This window comes from Octopus sinensis, unplaced genomic scaffold (genome assembly GCF_006345805.1).
Source record: "Octopus sinensis unplaced genomic scaffold, ASM634580v1 Contig12893, whole genome shotgun sequence".
Taxonomy (NCBI): domain Eukaryota; kingdom Metazoa; phylum Mollusca; class Cephalopoda; order Octopoda; family Octopodidae; genus Octopus; species Octopus sinensis.
Window position 1 is genome coordinate 21,750 of NW_021832826.1, and position 10,568 is coordinate 32,317.

A 10,568-nucleotide genomic window follows, 5' to 3' on the forward strand; every position below is an offset into this window, starting at 1 on the left:
CTGTAACATAAAACGGAGTTCATAACAAACATATAGAAAAGATTAGTGACAAAATGTTAAATATTATGGCGAAAAAAATTAGATATAATTAAGAAATTTAAATGGAGATGATGATGAGAGGGACGGCGAGAAGGAAGAATATGAAGAGGAGGGGAGGAAGGAAGAGAACAGAAGAAGACGGAAAATAACAGAAAAAGAAGAATAGAAGAGGAAAAAGAAGGAAGTAGAGAGATGTAGTAGAGGAAGAACAAAAAGAAAGGAGAGAATGAAGAGTTGAAGGAGGAGAGTAGAAAAATAAAACTAGACGAGACGAAGGAGTAGCAGAAGTAAAAGATGAAGAAGAAGAAGAATAAAAGAAAAGGAAGAAGAAGATGACAAAGAAGAACGAGAGAAAGAAAAAGAAGAGCAGAAGGAAAACAACAAAATAAATTGCGAAAGAAAAAAGAGGCGAAAGAAGACGATGACAACAAAAGGAAAGGGAAGAAGAAGAAGCATCAGGAGCAGCAGCAGCAGAAGAAGAAGGAGGAGGAAGGGGAGGAGGAGAAGAAGAAGTAGAAGAAGAAGAAGAACAACAACAACAACAAAAGTGAAGAAGGACAGGGGCTTGTGAATGAGAATGAAGAGTAGGAAAGAACAAGCTGAAGAAGATTAAGAAAGAGAAGAAAGACAGAGGTGGAGGAGGAGAAAAGAGAAGAAGAGAAGCAAGATAGGTATATAGAGTAGAAAAAGGACATGGACAACAAATACAACAACAACAAAGAACAAGTCATGCAGAAGAAGAAGAAGAAAGGAAATGAAAAATACAAGAGTAACAGGATGAAAATTTAGAAAAACAAAAAGGAAAAATATAGAGAAGAAGAAGAAGAAGAAGAAGAAGAAGAAGAAGAAGAAGAAGAAGAAGAAGATGAAGAAGAACAAGAACAACAACAAAAACAACAACAACAGCTACAACAACGGCAATGAGTAGAAGAGGCAAGAAATGTAAAAGCCGGATAAAAAGAACAATGAGGAAGAGGAAGCGGGGAGAGATAAATTGATAGATGCAGAGGAGAGTGTGAAGAAAATGAAATTGAAGAATAAGAGAAAGGAAGGATATGAAGAATCAGAAGGAAAAATGTAGACGAGTAAAAAGACAAGGAAGAAGAAGAAGAACAACAACAACGACAACAACTACAAGTAGAAGTATAAGTAGAGGTAGGAGGAGAAGAAGAAGCAAAGAAGAAGAAGAAAATAATAAGATGAGGAGGAGCGAGAAGAAGGATATTCACCCTCGATATGCGCACAAACTGACGCGACAGCTGAGTTCTCGCTTCAGCTCACGAGAAAGTAATAATGTCATTTTAGGGGCAAAAACCTGACTGATACTTTTCAAATGCATGATCTCTGATGGTAAGATGATGTTCCTTGTGACACAAGTGTAGTGAGACAAGTGTTTCCCATGGATGAGTTTGCGAAAAGGTTTTAGGATAAGGACACTTGGCCTCATTCATCCCCTGGTTTGAGCACTTTAGACGTCAGCATCTGGCATGAACTGATCATAAAAATGTTTGTGAGTAGCCCCACACCTATCTGAAAGCCCTCGAAACATCCATTCTTAGGTCGTGTGAATAGGACATTGATGAGAACTTCCATAAGAAATTTTGTGGTAAGGCAGGAAAAGGGTTGATAAAGTCTTTGTCAAACAAGGAGTAACTCATGATGCCTAAAATCCAAGGGTTTGGCCAGACTTCTTACTCAATCTTTCAAATATCACTTTAAAACCTTCCGTTTGGACTTTATTCCAGTATTTCATGAGCTCCCAATCCTGAGCTATGTTAAAACATAGAATTTCATCTTCGCCAATTCATTCATGATTATTCATGAGAGCTTGGAGAGGAACTCACATTTCGTCTTGCTCAAAATATGGCCCATTTGTGTAAGAAAAGCCGCTGATACTTCTGTTACCTTTAAGTAATACTGAGACACAACGTTTCGAATTTGTATCTAAAATTTGGACACTTTTTTCTGATATACTCGGTATCTGTACATCCATACACAAAAACATATGAAGATTAAAAGATAAACTTAGAAAACTAGAATAAAAAAGTAAACACGAGAAAAAATGATGGAATATAGTTGAATAATGAGAATTTGAATATTAGGTAAACGGATGTTTAGAAACAAGAACACGATTACCTATGCATAAGAAGTAAGTAAAAAAGAAGCTCATTCATCCACACACCTACACTTTCACAAACACGCATTCACACATACACTCAGAGAAAACTATGGAGAGAGTGAACGGGTGTTAGATAGATACACTCTAGAAAGAGAGAGAGAAAAAAACAAAGTTGGAGAAGATATTAACAATGTAGATATATGGGGAAATAGATGGTACGAACAAAAGCGACACAACTCACAGTTCTTCTAAATTCAGAAGGTTTTCGAAGGTACCGCGTTGAATATACGTGATATTATTGTCATTCAAATTCCTGTAACATAAAACGGAGTTCATAACAAACATATAAAAGATTAGTGACAAAATGTTAAATATTATGGCGAAAAAAATTAGATATAATTAAGAATTTAAATGGAGATGATGATGAGAGGGACGGCGAGAAGGAAGAATATGAAGAGGAGGGGAGGAAGGAAGAGAACAGAAGAAGACGGAAAATAACAGAAAAAGAAGGAATAGAAGAGGAAAAAGAAGGAAAGTAGAGGAGATGTAGTAGAGGAAGAACAAAAAGAAAGGAGAGAATGAAGAGTTGAAGGAGGAGGAGTAGAAAAAAAACTAGACGAGACGAAGGAGTAGCAGAAGTAAAAGATGAAGAAGAAAAGCAGCAACAAGAAGAAGATGACAAAGAAGAAGGAGAGAAAGAAAAAGAAGAGCAGAAGGAAAACAAATAAATTGCGAAAGGAAAAAGAGGCGAAAGAAGACGATGACAACAAAAGGAAAGGGAATAAGAAGCAAGCAGCAGCAGAAGCAGCAGAAGAAGAAGAAGGAGGAGGAGGGGGAGGAGGGGGTGGAGAAAAAGAAGATGAAGAAGAACAAGAACAACAACAAAAACAACAACAACAACAACAGCTACAACAACGGCAATGAGTAGAAGAGGCAAGAAAAGTAAAAGCCGGATAAAAAGAACAATGAGGAAGTGGAAGCGGGGAGAGATAAATTGATAGATGCAGAGGAGAGTGTGAAGAAAATGAAATTGAAGAATAAGAGAAAGGAAGGATATGAAGAATCAGAAGGAAAAATGTAGACGAGTAAAAAGACAAGGAAAAGAGAACAACAACAACGACAACAACTACAAGTAGAAGTATAAGTAGAGGTAGGAGGAGAAGAAGAAGCAAAGAAGAAGAAGAAAGAATAAGATGAGGAGGAGCGAGAAGAAGGATGAAGAAGGAGGATGGGGACGATGAAGAAGAAGAAGCAGAAATAGAAGTCTAGAATGTTAACCAATACACAAACAGACACATACACACACAACCAAAGCAGGAGAAAAAAAGAATTATGAAGGGGAAGTGGTTAGACATAAATTAACATACGCAGAAGGACATAGGGTAGGAAATGAAAGAAAGAATAAGAGGAAGAATATGACGAATAAGAAGAAAAAAGAAGTCAAAGACGTTAATCAGTGTTTAGGGAGGAATAAATACCGTACATGATATAGAAACCGAATTACAGATACATTTTGCTACACTCGCATACACGCATCCATGCACCAACTGATACAAACACGCACAGAGACACCATCGCACACACACACACACACGGACATAACTATTTGCACCACATTTTCTCTTCAATTGTCTCAAACTTTTATATCAGAAATCTCACGAATTTCTCCCCGCAACATTCGCAGTGTTTCACAAACAATAACACAGTTCGGATAGAGAAAGATTGTAAACATACACAGAAATACACGCGCATGCACTCAATGGGTTTCGTCTTGTATCGTGCATTAACATATCCCATATTTTTAGAAATGGACCCACACTCACACTCTCACATTTACAAAAAATAAAACTGATCTTTGGAAGTATAGACAAGGGAGGTTAAAATGAAGGATAGGCACATATTACAAATTTAGAAAGATAACGTAATGAAATATTAAAGAAGATTTAAATATAAGAGGTTTCAGAGGAATAGAGAATTCAGCGGATGATAGAGAAAGAGAAAGTGATATGAAGAAATCATGAAAGAGAATTTTTACATAAAGGAGAAGAAGAAGGAGAAGAAGAAGAAGAAGAAGGAGGAGGAGGAGGAGGAGGAGGAGGAAGTGGAGGATAGAGGAAATGTAAATAATGTAAATAGTGAGATGGTAGTAGTTGTGATATTGATAGTAATGAATATGTTAATAAGGCAAGATGAAAATAAATGGTGGTACTATCCATAACGAAGAGATTATGATGATGATGACGAGAGTGATGTTGTTAATGCTGATTGTTATGATAATGATTGAGGATTATCATTTCAATGGTGAATATGAATATGATATTGAGGATGATGACGATGATGGTAATGTATTTGTCGTCCAGGATCAGAATGGATTTCAAGATATTGTATCTCTATCGTGGTGCTATTTGGTAATAAATGATCTCGATGATGAAGATGGCGACGATGAACTTGACGATGTTTATGAGTGAGAAATGTAACAATGAAGATGAGAATAATGTGTCTGATGAGGACAGAGAGGAAGACGTCCATAGTTATCACGGTGGCAATGGAGGTGAATTAAATAGATTTAAAGGAATAAGAGACTTCAGCTGATGATGGAGAAAGATAAAATGTTATGAAGAACGTACGGAAGGAAATTTTACACACACGAGAAATAAAGTAGAAGGAGGCGGAAGAGGAGAAGGTGATGAAGAAGAAGAAGAAAGAAGGAGCATTAGAAGAAGAAGAAGAAGAAGAAGAAGAAGAAGAAGAAGAAGAAGAAGAAGAAGAAGAAGAAGAAGAAGAAAAAGAAGAAGAAGAAGAAAGAAGAAGAAGAAGAAGAAGAAGAAGAAGAAGAAGAAGAAGAAGAAGAAAAGAAGTAGATATATATCTTAAACTGGACAAATTTCGGAAGGTGTCTCCCTTGATTTCCTTAATATCATTAGAAGACAAATACTTGGAACACAAAATGGAGTTAAGAAGCAATTTTATGAGACATTTAGGGAAAAAGTTTGGTTAAACAATTAGATTTTTTGCGCACCGTGCCTGAAAGGTGCAGCTCTATCTAAAATACTCCATGTCACGTTGAAAGGTCGGTCTTCTTTTAATTCCCAGGCATACTTTGCCAAGCTGGTCTTCATCCTACTTTCGGGGTTTCCGAAGGAATTTTTATGCGAATAAAATCGGGTTTTGAAAGAATTTTCAGAAGCCCCGGTACAAGTTCTATATTAGCGTGAGCCTTCTATCTGCACCTTGGCTCTATACACGATTCCTTTCTCCAGACATTTTCCTTCCAACGGACAGGAGGTTCCATCATTTCAATTATAATTTTTAAAAAGAGAATAGGCACTATGATTATTAGCAGTTATCCTACTGTTGTGTTGGTTAAAAAAAGAGAGGCGAAGTGCACGGTGCACATAAAAGACCCATCAAATCTGATTTATGCCTGCTGGAAAAATATTTTATTTCATTCCAGGACAATAACTCTTTAAATCAAAGAAGCGAACTCTTGAATTCCTGCAGACACGCAACTGAATTTAAAATGTCGGTTAGCGATATACCATATGGATAGTGTATATTTTATTGGTTCTTGGACTAGTTTGATTTATGACTACATGATTTATTTCGCATCGCAAAGTTATTGTATATATTTCGAGATATTTCTCAAGAAAAACCTTCGATTGTTATACGTAAATATTATTTTCTTGTTTAAGTTTCTACATTTATTTTATTTCATTGTATTTTTATAAACCCATTTTAATCGCTTAATTTATAGATAATTCGATTTAGAGTGTTCTAATTTGCATATCTTTTATTCGAATTTTATTATTATGCACTCAGCAATTTTTTTAAAATGTTGTTTAAATATATACGTCAGGACGTAGAGATGCTTTTATGTGGATATTTGTATTGTTGGCATGCATCTATGTATATGTGTAGGTAAGCGTGTATGTTTATAATTGTGCACATACATACATGGATGTATATGTATGCACGTGTTCATTTAGATTTGTGCAGATGTATATTTACGCACTTTCTTCCATATATTTATAAATGTGATCTGATATGTGTATTTATGCTAATATACACTTTTGTATAAACATGTATACGTAATTTTATTTTGTGTGCGTTCGTTGCACATATTCAGCCACCTATTTTTCTTTCTTCCTTCTTTTCCTTTCCTTACGGAAGGTATTTTTCTTTCCCCATTCGTTATTTGTATACAGTCCTTTAACTTCTCACTTCTCTCCCTCCTCCCACTCACCACTTTCTCTCGCTAACCGTTATATCTAAGATCCTTTATTTTCTTTTTCTTTCCCCCTCTCTGCGTTTTAAAATTCACTTCTCATCAAGATTGTCTGTCATAACTTCTATATGTATACACCAAGTGATTTTTGCATGCTAGTATGATTGCGTACATATGTATACATGTGTATATGTATATGTGTATATATATTTACGTCTTATATATGTCTGTATATGCATGTAGTCTGTGTGCATCCATCTGTGTATTTTGATGTATATATGTATATTAATGGTTAAATATCGCTTTATATTGTTGTAAAATATTTCTCTAATGTAGTGTGAAAATTTTAATGTATTAATTGTATTAATTGTATTATATTTCGTATATAATCATTTGCAATATGTATTTTGAATCAGCTCTTCAATTTAAGGTTTTCTTTGATTTTTATAATAGGATGAATTTATATTGAATTCATTTTTTATTTTGTTTAGTTTGTTTATTGCATGCATAAGACCGTTGATTGAAAGGACCAATGAAGCAAATCCATTTTTAAAAGTGTATCATTTAACTAGATTTTATCATATGGTTATTTCTGTTCTATTTTAAGAAAACGGTCCGAGGAACGGGAAGGTGAAACTCCGAGTAACAGCTTTTGGCATATTTCTGCTGCTTTAATATATATATATATATATATATATATATATATATATAATATATATATATATATATATATACAGGCATAACTTGCACTACACTTTTCCCTTCAATTGTCATACACTGATATATCCGAATTCTCAAGAATTGCCCTCTACAACATTCGCAGTGATTCACAAGCAACCATCTTCGATTTCCATGATATCATTAGAATACAAGTACCTGGGACAAAAAATGAGTTAAGAAGCACTTTTATGAGACATTTATGACAGGCTTTTGGTTTAAAATTTACATGAAGGAAGAGAAGAACAGCAAAGAAGAAGAAAATGAAGATGAAGAAGAAGAAAATAAAAAAGAAAGATAAGTGTTGTGTGGACGCCTCCAGACGATGAAGTGGATTAGCCCAATACGTAGATAGAGAGGGAGACGTCTAGACGTCAGAGAGGAGAAGGGTTGAGTAGAGGTCATCCGAACGTGCGATATAATAGTGGCGACGAGGTTTCGAATAGTAATGAAAAGGAAGAGTTACTGAAAGCAGTCGTAAATCAACGAGAGTAGCAGCAGCATCTACGGTTGTTAACAGAATTGTTACTGCAGTCGAGAAATACGACCGAATCATTTTCAGCAGATGGTTTTGCAAATTCCATCGAAGAATTTCACTACAATCCGGATGAAGGAACTACTTTTGCTGCATATTACAGACGATAGGAAGACATGTTCCGAGAGGAATGCAAGGGATGGCCTTGTGAAAGGAAGGTAAGGCTCCTTTTCCGAAAGCTTGCGACTCCGGAACACGAAAGATTTTGTAACTTTATTTTGCCGAGAAAGCCCGCGGGGTTGTGTTTTGATGAAGCCATAATTATTTTGACTAATACTTTTAGTGAGTAAAAACATTCGATGAGAATGTTTAAATTTAAAGAAAAACGAGTCCGATGATTTTTTTAACATGTTCCGGTATGCTTAATAAGGCTTGCGAAAGGTTTAAGCAGGAAGAATTAACGCCAAATATGTTCAAGTGCCTAATATTCGTTAAAGGGCTAGTGGCAACGGAAGACGCGGAAATTAGAAAAAGAATATTATCAAAGTTGAATCAAGATGTGAAACTCACTTTGCAGAAAGGGGCTGAGGAAGGCCAACAAATAATAAACCTTCGAGATGATACAAGAAAGTATGGTGCTATGGTTTCGGAGATCGACATTTGAAGAAAGATTGCTCCTTTAAAGATAAAACCTGTTTTAAGTGTGGTAAAATTGGACATATACTGACGAAATGCCGGTCAAAGAAAATGGTAAAACAGAAGAAAGTCTACTCAACAAAAGTAAATTATATCAGACAAAATCGAAAATTTGTGTTGGTAGAAATAAATGGGTTTCAGACCAAAATGCAATTAGATTCCGGTTCGGACGTATCGATAATAAATACAGCAACATGGAGTAAGATAGGCAGACCGTTGTATAAAACAAAAACTACTAGAATAGCCTACGGTGTGTCAGCGGAACGAGTTCAATTCTTGGGCGAAATTTCACCAGAAATAAAACTTAAAAACAGGACGCGGAAATGTAAACTAATGGTATCTAAGAATATATTGAATCTGTTTGGCACATATTTAGTACAAGGATTCGACCTGTAGGATCTATCACTGAATACATTATGTAACAAGGTGAATGCGTCACAGACCGTGTCAGAGAAAGCATGGGAACAAATGAAATTAAAATTGAAAAAGATGTACCCTGTTATTTTTCCGAAAGAGCTCGGTATGTGTAAAAAATTAAAGTAAAGTTTGAGTTGAAAGAAGATGCGGTGCCGGTGTTCAAACCGAAAAGAAATGTACCTTTCGCGGCGTTAAACCAGGCTGAAAACAAATACAAAGATTGGAAGACATGGAAGTTATTGAAAAAGTAGATTACTGTGAGTGGGCGGCTCCTACAGTATATATAAAAAAGAAGAACAACGAGGTAAGAGTATGTGCAGACTGGTCTTAATGATTGTTTAAAAAATTACACTTATCCGCTTCCAAACCCAGAAGACATATTTGCTAAGTGCAGTGGCGGGAAAATGTTTTCCAAGCTGGATTTGTCAGAGGCCTAATTCCAATTACTGTCAGATGAAGAATGTGCTAAAGTATTAACAATCAATACTCGCAAATATGACAACATTTTTGCAGGTGTATACAATAACACCGAATCCAAATACAGAGTTGGGTAGGTCACCAGCAGATATGCTGCTTTCCAGAAAAATTCGTTCTATTTTTGACAAATGGTTGCCGGGCAGGAAACAGAAATAGAAAATTCGGGAAGAAAAACGAAATTGTTTAACATAGGTGACAAAGAGAGGCGAGAAGAACCAATGGATTTATGGTATGATTTGTTCCAGGTCCCAGGACTACAAACAAAAGTGTTCGAGGTCCCAGAACCACAAGCAAAAGCAGAACCGACACGTAGGTCGAACAGGAAGAGAAAACCTACAGAAATGATGGAAATTAACGCTAAGAGAAAAAGATATGCCAGTTTCTCACCGAGGAAATAAAATTGATAAATTTGGGTTTAAAAACTCAAAAGAGGCAGGTGTTGTGCGGACACCTCCAGACGATGAAGTAGACAAGCCCAATACGTAGATAGAGAGGAAGAACTCTAGACGTCAGAGAAGTGAAGGGTTGAGTAGAGGTCATCCGAACGTGCAACATAACAAGAAGAAAAAGAGAAACGATAGAGATGTCAATAATGTAGATGATACCCAATTACACATATATTTTGATACAATCGCAAATCCGCATCTATACAGAAACAAACACACACGCACACAACCACACACACACCGGCCCCTTCCCCCAAGCCATACATATAATATACGTAGTTTACTCAAAGCAAGTGTGTGAACATACACAGTTATATACACATGCATGCACTAAATGGTTTCGCCTTGCATCATGAACCCACACATCCCGTATTTCAGAAATGGACCCACACGCACGCTCTCAAATTGATGAACAATAAAACCTTTCTTTGGATGGACGGGTAAGGGATGGGCACATAATACAGATTAGGAAAGATATCGTCAATGAAATACTACAGAAGGAAACAGATTCAACTTATAGATATGTGAACCTACACAAATCTCGGAGGGTGTCATATTTGATTTCCTTGATGTCATTAGAATCCCCAAGTGTCTGGAACATCAAATTGAGTTAAAAAGGAATTTTATAGAACATTTCTGATAGAGTTTGTGGTAAGCAATTAGATGAAAGAAGAGATGTACAGTAATTCAAATGGTGATTAGTTTGATTACGAAGACGTTGTCGATAATGATGATGATGATGAATCGTATGAGAGAGGAGAAGAATGAGTGCGATGGGGAGGAAGAAAACTGTTGTGATAGTGATGGTAGGTGTTGTGATATTTATAGTGATGCATATGATAAGGCAGAGGTAAAAATACATAGTGATACTATCCATAACGAAGAGATGATGATGATGAGGAGGATGAGAGTGATGTTGTTAATGCTGATTGTTATGATAATAATATAATGAAATTA

At 35.9% G+C, this 10,568-nt stretch overlaps 1 long non-coding RNA gene across 1 annotated transcript; it reads left to right on the plus strand.

Moving 5' to 3' along the window:
• Nucleotides 1-9,367: 9,367 nt before the first annotated feature.
• On the plus strand, nucleotides 9,368-9,581 carry LOC118761384. The gene is made up of 2 exons (XR_004997335.1): nucleotides 9,368-9,410; nucleotides 9,441-9,581. It is a non-coding gene; the product is annotated as an uncharacterized LOC118761384 (long non-coding RNA).
• The last annotated feature ends 987 nt before the right edge of the window (nucleotides 9,582-10,568 follow it).